The sequence below is a fragment of the Podarcis gaigeae genome (genome assembly GCF_964106915.1).
Source record: "Podarcis gaigeae genome assembly, chromosome: 3".
Lineage (NCBI taxonomy): Eukaryota > Metazoa > Chordata > Lepidosauria > Squamata > Lacertidae > Podarcis > Podarcis gaigeae.
The window spans coordinates 26,334,718-26,353,533 of NC_139680.1; the positions used below are offsets into that span (position 1 = coordinate 26,334,718).

General features: G+C 44.0%; 1 protein-coding gene across 1 annotated transcript in view; it reads left to right on the top strand.

The window, feature by feature from the left end:
- TRAPPC12 (trafficking protein particle complex subunit 12) overlaps nucleotides 1-18,816 on the top strand; it is a 647,809-nt gene that overhangs the window by 385,899 nt on the left and 243,094 nt on the right. The window lies entirely within an intron of this gene.

Here is an 18,816-nt window from a genome sequence, read left to right on the forward strand (position 1 = left end):
CTCCTGTTCCAGCGTTCCTGTTCCCCGCCTGGCTCTCCGCCTCGGACCTCGCCCCTCTTCGTGTGGACTCTGCTTACGTCCATGGTACCTTACTACCTCCGGGACCAGCACACCATGCCGGAGTGAGCTGCCGTTGCTCTGTCCCAGCTCCTGCCAACCTAGCAGTTCAAAAGCACATCAAAAGTGCAAGTAGATAAATAGGTACCACTGCAGCAGGAAGGTAAACGGTTTTTCCACGCGCTCTGTTTCCTGTCACAGTGTTCTGTTGCACCAGAAGCGGTTTAGTCCTGCTGGCCACATGACCCGGAAAGCTGTCTGTGGACAAACACCAGCTCCCTAGGCCTAAAAGCGAGATGAGCCCCATAGTCGCCTTTGATTGGACATAACCATCCAGGGGTCCTTTACCTTTTACCTTTACTGACCCTAACATGAGTAAAGCCAGGCTCAGTGGAGACTGAGAATTAAAAATCAAATTCACTATTTTACATCCTTGGTAACCTTGAACTCCAGACCTACTCAAGAGCTGATAGGAACTGGTAATAGAAAGCTGGTCTGCAGAATTCTGAACTGATCAGTAATCACTAATCAGTAATTTCCCAGAGCATGTAGTTGTCACAGGAATGGGGAATAAAGACGGGCGGGCAGGGGGAGTTATTGAATCTTGCTCTGAGTGCATTTGTTCAGGGCACAACATACGATGCATGTTGAGGCTAGATATGGATTATAATGAAAAGGATTTGCATATTTCCCACAAAGTTTGGGTGTGTTGAATAACAACAACTAAAAAGCATCCGGGGGGGGGGCAAGAATGCAGCAATTTGGAGCACTTGCCATTAAACTGCCAGTGAAATACTTAGAATGTGGGTTTAGCAGAAGTTTGATTAGCATACGCATCTGGGATGAGATAAACACCACAGCTTGGATTCAGAGATGTACCAAGGAAAAGTGGTTGATGGAAGGTGATTCTCCACTCCACTTTTTCCTTAGGCGGCCCCCCCAAGGGGGCTGAAAACCCTATTCTGAAGGTTGGGGGCCTGTCCTGAATGTGGTGGACTGTGGCAGAAGGAGGGAGGATCGCCAAAAATCAGAGTGAAGCACCTTCCATGAGCATCGTTGCCACAGACCTCATCATTCAGGGAGTAGATTGACCTTCAGGAAATGGCTTCCTGGGGCAGATTGGGGGCTCCTGGGGGATAAAAGCCACCTCCCACAAAGCCCCTTCTGCTGGCATTGCTCTGAACCCAAAACCACGTTCACACATCTGGGAACCACTGTTTATTCTCAAATGCTTTCTCGGAAGGGGGTTTAAGTGAGTTGGAGATAAGATATTTCCATGATGTTGGTGGACAAGGTGACCTGCAGGGGAAGTTGTGGGAGAGAAGCAAAGCTGGAGAAGGTAAGTACCCACCTCTCTCAGTGAAGCCAACTCACAGCAACCCAGTTGTTCAAGGGCTGCCTTCTTCCAGCAACACCGCACTATGCGTTGAGCGCTGGGGAAATGTGGTGTCTCTAGCATAGAAGCATTCTTTGAGGGAAGATGGTTGAAACCCACACAGCAATGGAAACCAATTGGCCAGAGTGTACTGTGGAAACAAATGGGTTTAAGCACATCAAACCCTGGTTTGGATTGTGGCCATTGTCTGGAAGGGCCCTAATATGCTACCCAGCAGCTACCATGCTGTGTTTTGTATATTTAAGAGAGCAAGGGCAGCGTTGGAAAGGTTCCACATTCTGCAGACATCAGCACTTTAGGGACATTGCAAATATTTTGGCTAATTTCTAAAGACATTTTGCTCTATATGTGTTTTCTCCCACTATGATATCATATTCACATATAGTAGGATGTTATTGACTTCAAAGGGAAAAAAAGATAAATATTAACAGAGGAACACACGTTGCACCAATATATATATTTTTCTCTTTCTAATGCACCAGTGATAAACATGTGCTGGTTTTTTAGATTAAATAATTTATCTTTAGGGATTGTTTCTTAACTGAGATTTCCTACAGGTTCTCTCCAGGGACTGAACTATGAATATACAACATATAACTGTATAAATCAGTCTAAGAATTTGGGGATTTTCACTTGATCAGAATTGCAGACTGTCTTTTTGGGACTTCAGCAGAAATAAACACCAGCGGTAGGCTTTGTATCATGAGGTTGTGGGGGGGAAAGATTAAAAACTGATCCTAAATATATGCACAGTCGCAATGGGGAACTGCTTGCAGTAATTTAGAAACTGTGCTATCCTGCAAGAAACAAACAGGGAGAAATGATATATAATGAACTGGAAAAAATGTTGAAAATAACTTTTCCTAAGAAACCAGAAACTTTTCTTTTAGGTATTACTGGACCACAGATCCCGAAGGACCAGATGAAACTATTTATGTACGCAACCACGGCTGTGTTGATTTTGTTAGCCCAGAAATGGAAAGAGGGTACAACTCCAACCAAAGAAGAGTGGTAGATAAATTTGATGAACTATGCTAAGATGGCAAAACTTACAGGAAGAACCAGGAACCAGGAAGAGGAGGTCTTTAATAAAGAATGGGGAAAGTTTATAATTTATTTGAAAAAAAACTATTGTAAACAATTACACACATTGGTAGGTTTGACAGAAAACTCGTAGCTAAAAAATGAACTCTAGAATGAGAAAGGATTTATAAGAATAGATTTATGAAAGAGATGCAGAGGGGGAAATCATTATATTAAGATCCACAATGGGGGGAAGTCAAAGGGGATTATATGTTTATGTTTTTAATTCGCTTGTTTATGTAAAATAGAAAATGCACACACACACACACACACACACACACACACACACACACACACAAAGGCAAATCTGCACTACTCACCCCATCTCTTCCAGACCTTAACATATTTTACTGCCACATCCGTTGGACTGATTTTTATTTGGAGGAACAGCACAATAATATCTCCTTAAGAGCAACAAAACATTACGTATGAGCTTCTGAGCTTCACAGAATTCTTCCTCAGGCTAGATATGCAAAAAAGAAATGTGCTTCCAGGGCTGGACGCAATGTTAAGCCCTGGCTGAACTCTCTTCCTGTCTTAAGATGATAATAAAGAAAGTTTGTGGAGGCTAATTGGGTTAAAATTCAGTTGCAAGCAGGATTCAAGTTACACAGTGTCATGCTGGGACACAGAAGCGAATGGAAAAACTTATTCTGTAAATGGAAGGGTTCTGGGTTTGTTTTGTTTTCATTCTTGTCTCTATTATGTGTTTTGTGTTTTTATTTTGTATATTTCTGCTGTGAATCATCCTAAAATCATCAGATGAAGTGTGATACAGGAGAACTCACCAGGTCCTTTGTAAGGCAGAAAAAATGTTCAGGGGAAATGTTGTAACCAGAAATTTTGGTGCTAATTCTTGTTGCATTTGGTTTTTTATCTCCCTGATTGGCTCAGGTCTGGTACTGCAGAAATACGAAAAACCAAAACACGTGCAGCAGTAAAAGAAAACAGTGTTCCTTTGGCATGACCTGTTTCCCCTTTAAAGGACAGGGCCAATGACACTGGTTGACAGGAATGTGTCAGCAATTTTTGTGAAAATAGCAGCTGCCACCACAGATCCCACCAGCTTGAATACCAGGTACAAAATCCTAAAAATGTGTTTTATTGTTATTTAGGCCAGTGGAACTCAGACTTTCAAGCTTGTGGGATCAACTTTGTTTTTTCCACATGAACCCTGAGATCAACAACTGGAGCCTGGCGTGAATGATATACAGCTAGAATTAAAGAATTATAAGTATGAATTCCTTGCTGATCTATCTTTGGTCATCCACAAATCTTTCAATTTACCTTCTGCCAGGCTCTGATTTAGACTAGAAATCAAATTGTCTATCTCTTCCTCTAGATCCAGAGCTTATCTGGACAATTAGGAAGTTCTGTTTGAAGATATATAACAGTCTGAATAAAAAAGGAACCATCTCATTCAACATCTGGGGGGGGGGGAATATGACTCCTTCCCACATGCATCTGGGAGCATCTCAAGCAGCTATTAGAGCCTGGCTAGAATTCCTCTCGCATGTAGCTTGCAAGAATGTCTGGCTCCTCTTCTCATTATGAGGTTGCATAAGAAGCATTCCTTGCAGTGACAGAAGGGCAGCAGTAGAGGCAAAGGACCCCTGGATGGTTCAGTCCAGTCAAAGGCGACTATAGGGTTGCAGCGCTCATGTCGCTTTCAGGCTGAGGGAGCTGGCATTTGTCCGCAGACAACTTTCTGGGTCATGTGGCCAGCATGACTAAACCACTTCTGGTGCAATGGAACACCATGATGGAAACCAGAGCGCACAGAAACACTGTTTACCTTCCTGCCGCAGCGATACCTATTTATCTACTTGCACTGGCATGTTTTCGAACTGCTAGGTTGGCAGAAGCTGGGACAGAGCAATGGGAGCTCACCCCGTTGTGGGGATTCAAACTGCCGACCTCCTGATTGGCAAGCCCAAGAGGCTTAGTGGTTTGGACCACAGCACCACCACAGCAGTAGTGGTGTGACACAACTGTTTATTATTTAGCACATAATCAAGTGCAAATCACGTAGGAAGGGGTTTCCATTGGTTGTGAATCTCCAGCCATATTACAAGTTATTTTATTTGACAACACCAACACAGCTGAGGACATGTTTGAGTAGGATCTTAGTCTACAGCACTGTTAAGTGAGCTAGGTTTTGAAACATAGGCCTTTCTGGCAACAGTTCCCTGGTTTTGAAATGCCTAGTGAGACGTTCACCTCTCTCTCATTACTGACATTCAGGGGGAATTTTAAAAGCATTCCTCTCACCCAGGTATTAGATGCCTGAAATCTACTGCCCCTGGCAACCTTGAAAATATTAGCTTTGAGGATGTATGACTAACTTTAAATGCTTTCAGATGTCTTTAAACTGTCTTTAACTATGTTGTTTGCTTCCCTGTGCTCCTTTGGGAAGAAAGGGAAGGTAGAATTTCAAGAATAACAGTAAAGAATAGATATTTTTCCCCCACTACCCTGGAATCCAGTGTGATTACACTGGGCTAATGCATTTTGGACAGTGTTCTCGAAGCTACAAACATGAGTCTGACCAAACTGCGGGAGGCAGTGGAAGACAGAAGTGCCTGGCGTGCTCTGGTCCATGGGGTCATGAAGAGTCAGACACGACTAAATGACTAAACAACAACAATGCATTTTTATGACGGTTCTTAGATTCCAAGAGCAGAACAGGAAACCTGTTGGATCTTTCCTGACTGTGCTTCAGCAGCTTAATTTGCTGTGACTATTTAGCACTTCCTACCAATATTTGGAATGAAAGCAGCTGTGCTATGCTTGCATGCATGGCTTGCCTCACTACCTAGGGAATGTGTATATCTTGTCAGGTGTGCAGTGAACGAGGCAGGGCTCCACAGGAGTCATAATCATTTTGGCCAGCCCCACTTACTCCTTTAATTTAATAGCGTGATGACCCATCCATTCCGTTTTAAAACTTCAGCTCCTTCCCGTTGTGCTGAATACACACGACAAAACCAATTAAACTCCAGGAAGTCCTCCCAACGTAAAGCCAAATAACAACCTAGAATCCACACGTCATTTACACATCACTAAAGGGCACACCGTTACCAAGACCTATCCTGTCATGAAAACCAATGAATTCCCATCACACACAAACACAAATTTAGCACATACACTGGCTGTCCTTCTTAAAGAAATTTGTGCATCCAGCATCAACTACCATAGCTCCTAACTTGAGTCAGAATTCAGCGTATTAGTGGCTGACACAAGATGGAAATATGGTATGCCTTACAGCAGCAACAACAACAACCACCACAACTTTATTATTTATACCCCACCCATCTGACTGGGTTTCCCCTGGCCATTCTGGGTGGCTGCTTCCAACACATGTTGTTGTTGTTGTTGTTGTTTAGCCGTTTAGTCGTGTCAGACTCTTCATGACCCCATGGACCAGAGCACGCCAGGCACTAAAAACATAAAAACATAATAAAACATTAAACATTTAAAAACTTCCCTCTACAGGGCTGCCTTCAGATGTCTTCTAAAGGTTGTATAGTTACTTATCTCCTTGGTTCGAGGGTCACATAACTCCATATCCTTCAACACTGCTCTGATGAAAACAGGGACATCGTAAGGAAAAGTGAGACATTCCAGGATCAAATGTGAAACTGGGATGGCTTCTGTAAAGTTGGGACCTCCCCTGGAAAATAGGGTAACTTGGAGGGTCTGTACTGGCAGCAGCAATTGGCCATTTCTTTTCTGACATTTTATGTGCCACTTTCCTTCCCATATCAGCATGGACCAGACTCACACCTTCTTAGCTCCAGAAAATTCTATAGCTGTGGTTTTGTTGTTTAGTCGTTTAGTCGTGTCCGACTCTTCATGAGTGGCCCCATGGACCAGAGCACGCCAGGCACTCCTGTCTTCCACTGCCTCCCACAGTTTGGTCAGACTCATGTTTGTAGCTTCGAGAACACTGTCCAACCATCTCATCCTCTGTCGTCCCTTTCTCCTTGTGCCCTCCATCTTTCCCAACATCAGGGTCTTTTCCAGGGAGTCTTCTCTTCTCATGAGGTGGCCAAAGTATTGGAGCCTCAGTTTCAGGATCTGTCCTTCCAGTGAGCACTCAGAGCTGATTTCCTTAAGAATGGAGAGGTTTGATCTTCTTGCAGTCCATGGGACTCTCAAGAGTCTCCTCCAGCACCATAATTCAAAAGCATCAATTCTTCGGCGACCAGCCTTCTTTATGGTCCAGCTCTCACTCCCATACATCACTACTGGGAAAACCATAGCTTTAACTATATGGACCTTTGTTGGCAAGGCTGTAATCTATGGCTGTAATTTGTTTTAATTGTATACAATGCTGAATTTTAAGTTGCTGTAGCCTGCCCTGGGACGTGTTGATGAAGAACGAGTAATACATTTAATCACTATCATCATCACCCTTCAGACCATACCTTGGGCTCATCTGTTAATGTAATAGACTAGAAGGAAAGTGGTGTGTACTATTGGCCAAACCAATCCTTAAAAAAGTCTGGCAGCTTGATCTCATGCAAAAGGAAGCTAAATGGAACATACCTTTCCAAGTAAGTGCTCACAGGATCATGTTGAGTATGTAATTTGGAAATAATAGATTGCTGCAATGTATTGCTTATTCCAGAAGACTACAGGAAACATCCAACCGGTGCAAACATTATTATCTGAAACATATGGCCATGTTATGGTTGGCATCATAGAAACCTCCCTCCACCTCACCAACTCCACCTCCTCGTAAGTAGAAGTGACTCCACTGCCAGGAAGCTAGTGTTGCAGTTCGGCTGTTTCTGAGGAGGGGTGCTGGCAAATTGGATCCTCCCTTAAAGAGGGCACGTATTGCGGTGAGACCTGGAAACCGACACCCTGTGTTGTAGGTGGGTTCGATTGAATAGCCACAACACCCAATTGGTAGGTCCCTTGATGCTGGGTTTAATCAGGCCAATGAGATGCAAGCTAAACACATCAAGGGACCTATATACACCTATGCACGTGACCCAGAGCTTCCTCTTTTTGTGCGTGCATCGGAACACTCGCCCACCTCTCCCTATATTTAGGGCTGTGTGCTTGACCTTGCTATGCTGTCATGTGTTGTCTGTCATTGGGACAGGGGCACAGCAGGAATTTCCCCCACTTGGCTGATTGGCTGGTGCCATTTGGGTTTCACCTGCCACATAGCAAATCATCACAACTTGTAAGGTTGCGGATAGGCTCTGGTTCAGGTGATAGGGTATTCCGTTAAAGAAATCCAGGGACTCGATGGTTTGGTCAACCCCTGTGAGGGGGTTCTGCCCGTGCCTGAGTCCAGGGGGGCATTTGGGTGGCGGACGTAGCCTGCTCCCGGCTTTCTTCTTATCCAGGTGTTCACCCTAGGCTGACCTATGCTGGTGCCCTGGGTCAGCGCTACCTGCAATGGTGCAGGGAGCTAGTCAAACCAGAGCCTATGCAACCACTCACTTGCTGTAATCAATAAAGTTGGGGCCTAAATTCTGCCAAAAACCAAACCAAAATTTGAAGCTTGTCTGAATTTATTTAAGGGGGAGGTTTAAAGGTCTAAACACGCAAATGGGCTGCTCTTGTGCTACAGCTTGTAGGGGGGTTGGACATGTCTGGGGTTGGCAATGAGACCAATTCCTTCTCCCAGGCTGTCAAAGCTTCATCTTCTGAAGGTGGTGAGTGAGATTTCCAGGTCATGGTTCCATATCTCAGCTTTCCCCACTGCCCAAATCAAATAGCCTTGAATGCATGTCTCACCCTTTTCCCCTTTTAGGCAGAAAGGAGACATTCCACTTCTCAGTGGATGGATATACCTCTAAAGTTAATACACAGTGCACATTTTACTGCACAATGCTATAAGACACAACCCTATAAGTCCCATTGAGTTCAGTGGGCCTTACTCCCAAATAAGCGAGTACAGGACTGCAGACTCAGTCTGCTCCCTGGGGATGATTTCTCAAGAGTTTAGCCAATCAACCGAGTCTTGTAAGCACAAGAGTGGCAGTAGAAATATGGTGCCTGTGCTATTCTAAACCAACCAACCAACCAACACATTTGCTCTAACTTTCAACTCTAAATACTAAAAGCCAGAGTTCAGTCGAAGTTGAAATGAACACTTGTGCAAGCCAATGCTCTTTACTTGGAAGCAAACAAAGTCTTTCTTTCCAAGTAAAGAGGCATAAAATTGAGCTGTAGAGAAGGACACCCATTTGTTATTCAAATGTGAAGTTTTTATATCGTAATGCTGATGTGTCCTGTCCAGTTGTTGTTGTTTTTCAAAGCATAACATTTCTTAAGCTAAAGAGTCACATTCAGAAGGGTCTCCACATGTTGTTGACCTTCAGTTCCCAACAACCTCAGCCAGCATTGCCAATCAGACACCCCCTGATTTTGTTAATATTGGTGTGAGCCAGGGGTCAGAGTTTGTGCATTTGCTCCACATCCTTCCTTTGAGCACCACCCTCAGTTGCATTTCAGTAAAAAACGACAACAACAACTCAGGGCAAATAGTTTTGCTGTTTAGGACCAAATAATTGTGACTGCATGGAATATGTAGTTTGGTCCTGATTAGCTTGATAAATTCAACATTAGTCTTCACTGCAAAGCAAGCACCACTTTCTCCAGTCACCTTTTATTTGATAAACTGGTTTTTCTCTCTCTCCTCCTTATTAGTCTTGTATTTAGAGAGTACAACCTAAATTACCCAGTCTTTTTTCTTCCTTTTCTAACAACTTTGTTAGAGACATGGTAGGACTTTTCTAAGCAACTTTGTTAGAGACATGGTAGGACTGACTGTCATTCATCACTGCCTTCTCTTGCTTCTGAAAACAGTTATTTGTGATTTGGATCACACAAGCCAACAGATGACTGTTCGTTCGTATGAATAGCTACTGCACCTTGCAGAATTCTTGCCACCTCAGTTAATTATAGTGGTGTCTCACACAGTGCAGTAGTAAAGGAGGACCTTTCAGAATTTCATTTTTTAAGGTGCAGGCATTTGCTTTTACATGAATTCCCTCTACCACACAGGTTTTCTGCTTCTCCTACTCTAGGTTTAAAAATTATTACGGAATATGGAAGCAAAACTTTTAATATCTTATGAAATCAAAAGGTTTGGAAATAAATGTGGCCGAACTGTCAGGCTACCCAAGCATAACGTTGACAAAATTTATTTTAAAGTACCATTGTGAATCTAAGTTTAAAGCTTTGTCTAAGTCTCAGACTAAGGGCGCAATCTCAAGTATGATACTTTGTAGGAATAAATTCTGTTTATCTGAATGGGACTTACCTCTTTCTGTTTAACTTTCCTACTTACCTCAGACCCTCCAAGTCTCCCTCCTTTCCAGGGACAGTCCCAGATTTATAGAAGCCGTCCCAATTTCTGATTTGAGCCTGGAATGTCCCGCTTTTCCTTAGAATGTCCCTATTTTCATCAGAAAAATGTTGGAGGGTATGGAAGGACACCTCTATTCTCATCAGAGAAATGTTGGAGTGTGTGGGCATGTGACCCCCCCCCCCACGCCAAGGAAATAAGTAACTCTAGAACCTTTAGAAGGCATCTGAAGGCAGCCCTGTAGAGGGAAGGTTTTTAAAAATATACGTTTAACATTTTATTATGTCTTTATATATGTTGGAAGCTGCCCAGAGTGACTGAGGCAGTCCAGTCAGATGGGTGGGGTATAAATAATACTATTATTATTATTATTATTATTATTATTATTATTATTGAGTAGGACGTCCTATTTTCATTGGAGAACTATTGGAGGGCATGCTACCTGCCTCTTTACACATACACATTTTCTTCTGAGGAGAACAAGGTGGCGTATATGATTTTTTCCTTTCCTCACAACAACCCCATGAGGAACGTTGGGCTGAGAGAGCAACTTGTCAAATTTTATCCAGCGAGCATCATAGCTAAGTGGGGAAGTTGTTGCTGCAGTTGTTGTTGCTGTTGGTCCAGTACCGTAACCACTACACTATGGAAGCTCTCATTATAAGGATGCTTAGAACTGTACTCTAGAACTATAAGTGCAGAAGTATCCAGCATGCTCTTATCCTGGTTATCCAGACTTCATTAGATGAAGAGGGGGACTTTTCACATTGAGTGGTATCATGCTGAAAGTCTGACTCCGCTGGACAACTGCAGAATTGACTCCTCAGAAAGGCAAAGCTGATGACACAAGATTAGATTGCGCAGGAAGAACTCATACCCATGTTAAGGGCTATGTGATTTTTATTTGAGAAAGATCTTCAGTCCAGGCAAGGAAGAGGCATTTTCTAAGTTCAAAGACACATTTCCCCCAGGCAAAAACAGACAGGGACAATGCAGAGCTGGACCACTATGCGGCTGATGACGACATGTGGCCATGCCCCTTATCCCGGGGGCCAGATAGAGATGTTTGGAGGGCCACATTCCATTTCCCACCCCTGAGTAACTGAGGTGACTTTTAAATTATGTTTTTGCTGAATGGGTTCATTGATTTATAGGCACAAACGGCAGCATGAACAGAAATGTATATAACTTTTTTTCCTCTCTGGATTGCGTGGAGGATGAGAAAAACAAGCTTCCTAGTATAACACTCTGGTGGCGCTCACTTTTCATGGAAATTATGTGTCTTTTTGACCTGAGGGTAAATATTGGTGTCCAGTGATTGAACAATGAAATCAGAATTTATTTTTAAATCGAAAGGAAAGCAGCAGAACTCCATGTTTTTCTAAAAATAAAAATAAAAATGGCACCACTTTCTTCTCCCCACCCACAACTCTAGGCCAAACTATCCCTGGCAGGAATGATGAACAGTCTCCAAAGAAAGGGTGAATGCTGCAAAGAGCACAAAAATAATCCTATTGCAATGTCAGAATTATAACAGGAAACTTATTTTAGGAGAGACTTGAAATCACACAAAGCTTCACTCTTTCCAAGCACCATATAATTAGACTAAGCTAGATTCTCTCTTTGCATACATTTCCCACCTAGTTTAAATCTCACTCTTCTTCTGTTATCAAGCCAGTGCTCTCACTAGCAGTTTACTCTGGGATCTAACAAGAAAACTGCTGCTACCGCAGCTGCAGCAGTATTCGATCTGTGAGTGGGAAATGTCCACAATAATTTCAGACCATGCTGGGGAGACCCGAATTGAATTGCCAATGCGTATACCCCTCGGCAGAAATTGTGGCAGGAGAAGGCTTTTGTCATCTGTCCCCTGACAAGTTTGGAAGCCGCTGGAATTCCACTCAAATAATTTCCCCTGAGTGTGAGCGAATTCTTGTATAACACACACACACACACACACACACACAAAGATACAAAGGACAAAACTAGGAACAAAGGGAAGATTCAAAGAAAGCTGGAGAAAGTTGGAGAAATTCGCAGGCAGCTACCCATTCTCAAACGAGCTTTTAGCTTTTAGTTCTTGCATAGGTTCATTTAGGCCTGTAGCTCAGTGCCTGTAGCTCAGTGCCACAGCATTTGCAGATGGTTTCAGGTTTAATTCCCTTGGTATCTCCAGGAAGGACTAGGAAAATATTCCTGCCTGAAATCACGGAGAGCCACTTCCCATCAGTCTGGACAATACTGAGTTAGAAGGACCAATGATATAGGCAGTTTCCTATAGTCCTACACATAATTCTATAATCCAGTTTAAACTAAAGGTCTTGCATATTTTTAAGGGCAAAGTTTTCCACTGGCTTATTTTTGTTGTTGTTTTTAAAAGGAAGGTGGCTCCTGTTTAATTCCCCACTAATGATTCTTTGCTCCTGCAGGGAATATGCCTTCCCTTCCCACTCCAAGGTAGGAATGTAAGAAAGCGCCATTTCCATCCTGACATACTCCCTGCCCTGAGCCAAAGAGAAGCAGGCAACCATCTTACATAACACAGCCTGTACGATCACATGCTGGCAGAATAAATACATTAAATGCACTGAGGTCCAGTTCTGAGGGCCTTCTGGTGGTTCCATCACTGTGAGAAGTGAACTTACAGGGAACCAGGCAGAAGGCCTTCTCGGTATTGGAACCCACCTTGTGGAATACCCTCCCATCAGATGCCAAGGAGAATAAGAATTACACAGAATAAGAACTCCCCAGAAGGGTCAACTGATTCATAAGTCACGGACGTGTGGATAAGCGCAAGGCTGAGTGTTTGTATTGCAATAAATCTTCTAGCTAATTATGACTTGTGTGCTATGGTATCAAGATGGCAGCCTGGCTCCTGACCTCGTCCTCCTCACCATTACCTGTTCACCTGCCTGTTCCCGCTCTGGCTCAGATGATATGAACAAGCATGCAAATAACAGCAGTAGCGAGGAGGAGGAGGAGGAGGAGGAGAAGGAAAAGGAGCTGTCACTGCTTGCTTATTAGCTCTCTCTGGTGAGATAGCAGAGAGTAGCAACAGTGAGCAGCTGGCAACAACAGCAACGGAAGGGTAGACTTACTGAGGGAGGGGTGCCCAAAGATACACACCCACCCATCTCCAACAAAACTGGAGCCTGTACTGCACCAACTGTTCCATTTGGTCCGAAGTCTGGTTTCTGTTGTGAGCTCCCCACGCTCCCCTTTTAGAGAAATAAAAATTGTGTGGCACTCCTCTTGACTGTGCTGTCGGGGAAATGCTTCTGGAATATCTTCTTCTTTGGTGATTACTTGTAGCTGAGTAAGATTGTCTTCCATGAACACGGTTTTAACAGTGAGTCCATAAGTGACTGTGGAGGCCAGTTCTGGATCCACACAGCCTTCCACAGTGGGGACATAGGATTCTGGGCAGGAGTTGATGACAGTGAGGCTTTGCCAAACGTGCCTTCCTCTTAGCACGTGTCTCCCTTTCGTCCTGAGTTCAAGCGTCTTCAAAGTCCATGACACCTTTGGTAAAGGCTCTTCTCCAATTGGAGCACACGCAGACCAGGGTTACCTAGCTGTTGGTGTTTATACTACATTTTTAACGATTTGCCTTGAGAGAGTCTTTAAACCTCTTTTGTTGCCCTCCAGCACTATGCTTTCCATTTTAAGTTCGGAATAGAGTACAGTCATACCTTGGTTACAGACACTTCAGGTGGCATTTTTTTGGGTTACGGACCCACCGAAACCCGGAAGTACTGGAACGGGTTACTTCAGGGTTTTGGGGGTCGCGCATGCGCAGAAGCCCTAAATCACGCTTTGCACATGCGCAGAGGAGCCGAATTGCAACCCACGTGTGCGCACAGAACCGCTGCGGGTTGCGAATGCTGCAGGTGTCGAATGTGCATCCCGCACAGATCACGTTCACAACCCGAGCGTCCACTGTAGTTGCTTTGGAAGACGATAATCAGGCATCTGCACAACATATAAAGCAACACAGGTTGGGTCTCCAAGCCTTGCTGCAACCTGTGCCCTCCTGAAAGAAAGATGCTGAGCACCTGCCTGAGAGGGTGCAGATGTCATCCTAATGTTAAGCTATGCACATGGGAGTGGGGGTGGGGGGAGTCAAGAGACCCCACGCTCACATTTGCATGTCAGGTGACAAACTACAAGGCAGAACTGTCAACATCACAGTTGGCCCCGGAATTCCAAACTTAAGGGGATTATTAGGCTGTAACGGCTTACATCTGAAAGCAACGCTCTGTTCAGAAATAAGAAAGTGCAGCTGTGTGAAACCGGGAGATTTTTATTTTTAATTTTTTTTGCTTTGTATGGCAAATCATAGCCCTAGTAGTGATAGCATGACATAATGCATTAGTTACCTAGTTCCCACCTGACTGGTTTCCCCAGAACACTGGCAATGGAAAGGTTAGAATATGTCCTAAAGAATGGATGGATGACTCTCAAATGTTAAAGCATGTAAAGAAATGGCCTGTGGTTGAGAAATGGTTGAGAGCCGCAGATCAACTTTTGGGGAAAAGAAGATTGCACCACACACACAAAACTCCAGAAACTGTGTTCACCTTAAATTTGGCTGGAACAGTGTGACTTTGTGAAAGTCAGGGTTTAAAAAAGGATTCCTATATGGGGATGCCTCATCTTCACCAGAAGCCACCAGCTGAATGCCAATGCTCCTTAACACCCAGAAGAAAAAGTGCTCCGATTTATTGAAGAAAGAAAGCTCTACAGCCAGCCTTCTTGCAAAGACATGTACACATTAAATGCGAGATCCCCACTGTACAGAACCTTGAGGCAGGAGGCTATCTGTCCTTATTTCCTGTTAACATCCAAAAGAACTGCTCCAACATCCTTGTGTAAAGCGCCACAGGTAAGCCTGAAATAGCCAGAGGTGTCATACAGTACTAATATTCTACAGTCCAGCGGATTGCAAGATTTATCTTCCAGGCGCCTGCTTGTGTCATAGTGAACTGCTGCTTTTCGGTCCAGTAGTTCCAGGGTTTATGTCCCCTTCCCCCCCCCCCCAAAAAAAAAAACCAGACAGAAAAGGGTTGCAGTGTTCTGGACAGTTTTGATAAGAAACATTCATAATCCTTTAAAAATAATAACCGTGAAGTGTAGTTGAGGTTTAGACTCATTAATAATCTTCATTGCATTAATAGAGGCTTTCAACACACACACAATATCAAAACCCACCCATCTCCCAAAGAAGGGACTTTTCTTTCTGAAGGAAGCTGTTGAGGGCTTTTTATATTGGCAGAGTGAATCCCACTTCTACAATGTAGGTTTTCTGTGAACACAAATGCATTCTTCAGTAGACTGGTGCATGTGACAGGCCGGTAGCCATTTCCTTTTAGTGGCGCAAAGTATACCCTCTTTCGTTCTGGGCGGAATTTTAAGCACCAAGCATAAGAGCAGAAACAAATCACAAATCAAAAATTATTGGGCTGGAACTCCCATAATGGAGCAGTTCAGCCTTCAGGTTTTAGGGTGTCTGGCTCCCCCATAATGATAACAATTATAAATAAAACTGATAGATGGTGATAATGATAATGATGATTTTTGCCCCCCCCCATTCACCAGAAGGTCCCAAGGCATGTTACAGCAATATAAAATACTGCACTAAAAACAGTTTAAAGCTAATTGCAGGCTCAGTTGCACAGCCACCCCTCCCCTCCGCCAGCAGTTGGATAACCTGGGGGTAGAACAGACTCAGGCAGTCAACCAATTGGATCAAAAATGGCCATAGCTTTAATGGTTACAGGTAGCGGTTGATCTTTGGCTCAGGCATTGGGTGTATTTCCATCTGAGCCTCCTGCTGGAGGGCTGAAACTGCTGCAGGGTTGTGCCAGGATTATGGTCTCCCCAAGATGTCAACCTATTGAGGGGGCCGTCCTAATTTGCATTGTATTAAAGCTAAAGGGTAAAGGGACCCCTGACCATTAGGTCCAGTTGTGTTCGACTCTGGGGCTGTGGCACTCATCTCGCTTTATTGGCCGAGGGAGCCGCTGTACAGCTTCCGGGTCACGTGGCCAGCATGACTAAGCCACTTCTGGTGAACCAGAGCAGCACATGGAAACGCTGTTTACCTTCCCGCTGGAGCGGTACCTATTTAACTACTTGCACTTTGACGTGCTTTCAAGCTGCTAGGTTGGCAGGAGCAGAGACCGAGCAACGGGAGCTCACCCCATTGTGGGGATTCGAACCGCCGACCTTCTTATCAGCAAGTCCTAGGCTCTGTGGTTTAACCCACAGCACCACCCACGTCCCTGTATTGTATTAGGCTGTCCCAAGGCATCTTGAGTGCTGAGAAATGCCATTGCCCAAGGGGTAACAACCAGTACCAAGTGCTATTGGGAATAATTTATCAGCTGCCAGAGAGGATGGGGAAAACGGGCAGAGAGAAGATGGATATGCGAAGGAGAGAAAGAGAGAGAAACTGTCCTTTAGTTTTCCATTTCTCTCTCTCACTCTGCCCCTCTCACCACCCAATCAGTTCTACTCTAGAAGAAGCAGTGGTCAGATGAGTGAGTAGAAGGGACATCTTCTCCATCTTTAATTAAAAAGGAGAAGAAGAATTCTGGGGGGTCATTCTAGCCACCTCATTTTTTAAAGGTGAGTATTATGACCCAGCAAGATTCATGTTCTGAGCTGATGAATCGCGAAGCTTACTCAGTAACATTTCTGGAAGTATGTAACACTGCAATCGATGAGACTTACTCTGGAGGAAAAGGGCTTGCGTATAAAAAAACAAACCCAGAGATGAAGGTAGAAGGTTGATTTATCTCATTGTCCTTTAGAGTGACCTTTTATCCCAGTTGGTGCGATTTGCTCACCTATTAGCTTCTCTGTTAATACAATACCATCAAAATCTGGTCCACGCAGCAGAATGCTCCTTGTGATCCAACAGCAGCTCATTAGATGTCGGGGCATTTCCTAAAGAGAGCAATTAGGAGTTCCTGGCCATTAGTGCTCAGAAAGCAGGCCTTGATTCCAACTGCAAAAATGTTTGTCCAATTTGAGGAAATGCTCGGCAGTGGGTGTGTTATTCTCTAGCAGTGCTGGACAGCCTCTTCGCTGGAGGCAGAAACTGGTCCCCCCCCCCCCATTCTCCCTTTCAAAAACCTTTGCCACTATTAAAGCATCATTATCTCTCACCATTGTGTCCTCGGTAATGGCATGTTTGCTAGGCAGATTTGATGTTACCTGCACAATGGGATACAAAGACTCCATTGTCCAAATGCATTTGGGGGGACACAGATCCAGAGAAACATGCCACATGATAGGCCCCTTCTCCTGCACATCTGCCAATATATACAATATGCTTGTTATCACAGTATTTTCCCTCCCATCTCCTGGTGCCACATTCTTTTTAACCAGCTCTGCTATTTGTTCAGGAACTCTGTCCTTAAATGTCAGTTTTCATTTTCAGCCCGCTGGAAACGGGGCTGTTTGCACCTGTGTATCAAAGGCTCCAAAATCCCGAACCTTTCATCTTCTACCCTTTGGGATAATTGTCTTCCTTGTACCAAAACAGTGTAATTTCTACTAGAAGATTGCTGCTAGGGTTTTTCTGCCCATCAAGCAGCTCTCAAAACTTTATTAGTGCTTTCGAAGCACACCTTCTATTTAACAGACAATGCTTTACCGCAGCAAGTAGCTGTTGCTTCTGTTGGAAAGCACAATCTCACAAGCCACTTTAAAGGAGAGGTTTAGGGAGGTGCAATTTCTTGTGAATGGACCTGGGTATTCAGGCCATAGTAAGCTCTGTGAAAAGGACCACAAAGGAGCCCATCAGAGTGATACTTTGCAGGAAAGTATTTCAAATATCACTGCAATGTGGGGAGGGCTAGCTCCGAACTCCGTGATACAGTGATATTTCTATTAGAGTCCTGGTCTTTCTCAGAGATCACTGGTGGCAACCATCTATCCACCTACAGTTATTTCTCCACATGCATTTAAGTAATCAGAAACTTATGGTCCTCCAGATGTTGGATTCCACCAGACCCGGGTGTTGGGTTCCACCAGACGAAGGGATGATAGGAGATGTAGTCAAACAACAGGTTTCCTATCCCTGATGTGTTTGAATTCTTACTCCCATAAGACAGTTATATAAGCATTCACATTTTTAATCATAGAATTGTAGTGTTGGAAGGGTGTCTGTAGCAAGCAGAATATTCAAAACAGAAGTTGGAGAGTCCTCAAGGAACAACAACAACAAAATTAATGGTAACCAGTTATACTAGGAGTATGAGTGATGAAAATGAAAGGTAATGATGGGTTGCTGAGAAGCCCTACACACCAAGTTCAGATCAGTTTAGGCACTTGGGGCCTACTCACCGGGCATAATTAAGAGGTTTAGATGCCGTGAAATTTTTATTCATTTGACTAAAAGATAAAACTAATAGCAGCTATCAAAGGGGCAAGATGAAAAAGAATGAGGATAAACTACTGGCGGGAACACATAAACAACTATGATGCCATGGAAGTGTGGTGTAACTAGGGAAGCAGAGGATTCCTGTTTGCTCTGCATTTTTGAGCGAACATACTCATTTTACACCCCCAAAGATGCATGTTTGGATTGGATTGTGAGGATTAAGCTATATAAGCAACAAACCAGTCTGCACATGTACCTATTGGGGGATTCAGGTAGGTAGCCGTGTTGGTCTGACGCAGTTGAAATAAATAAACAATTGTCCAGTAGCACCTTAGAGACCAACTAAGTTTTGTTCTGGGTATACGCTTTCGTGTGCATGCAAGTACAGTGGTACCTTGTGTTACGGACAGGATCCGTTCTGGAGGCCCATCTGTAACATGAAATGCCCGCAACTCAAAGTGCTGCATCTGCACAGATGCACGGCGTGATCTGGCACTTCTGCACACGCGCGAAGCATGGTTTAGCACTTCTGCGCATGCATGAGTGGCGAAA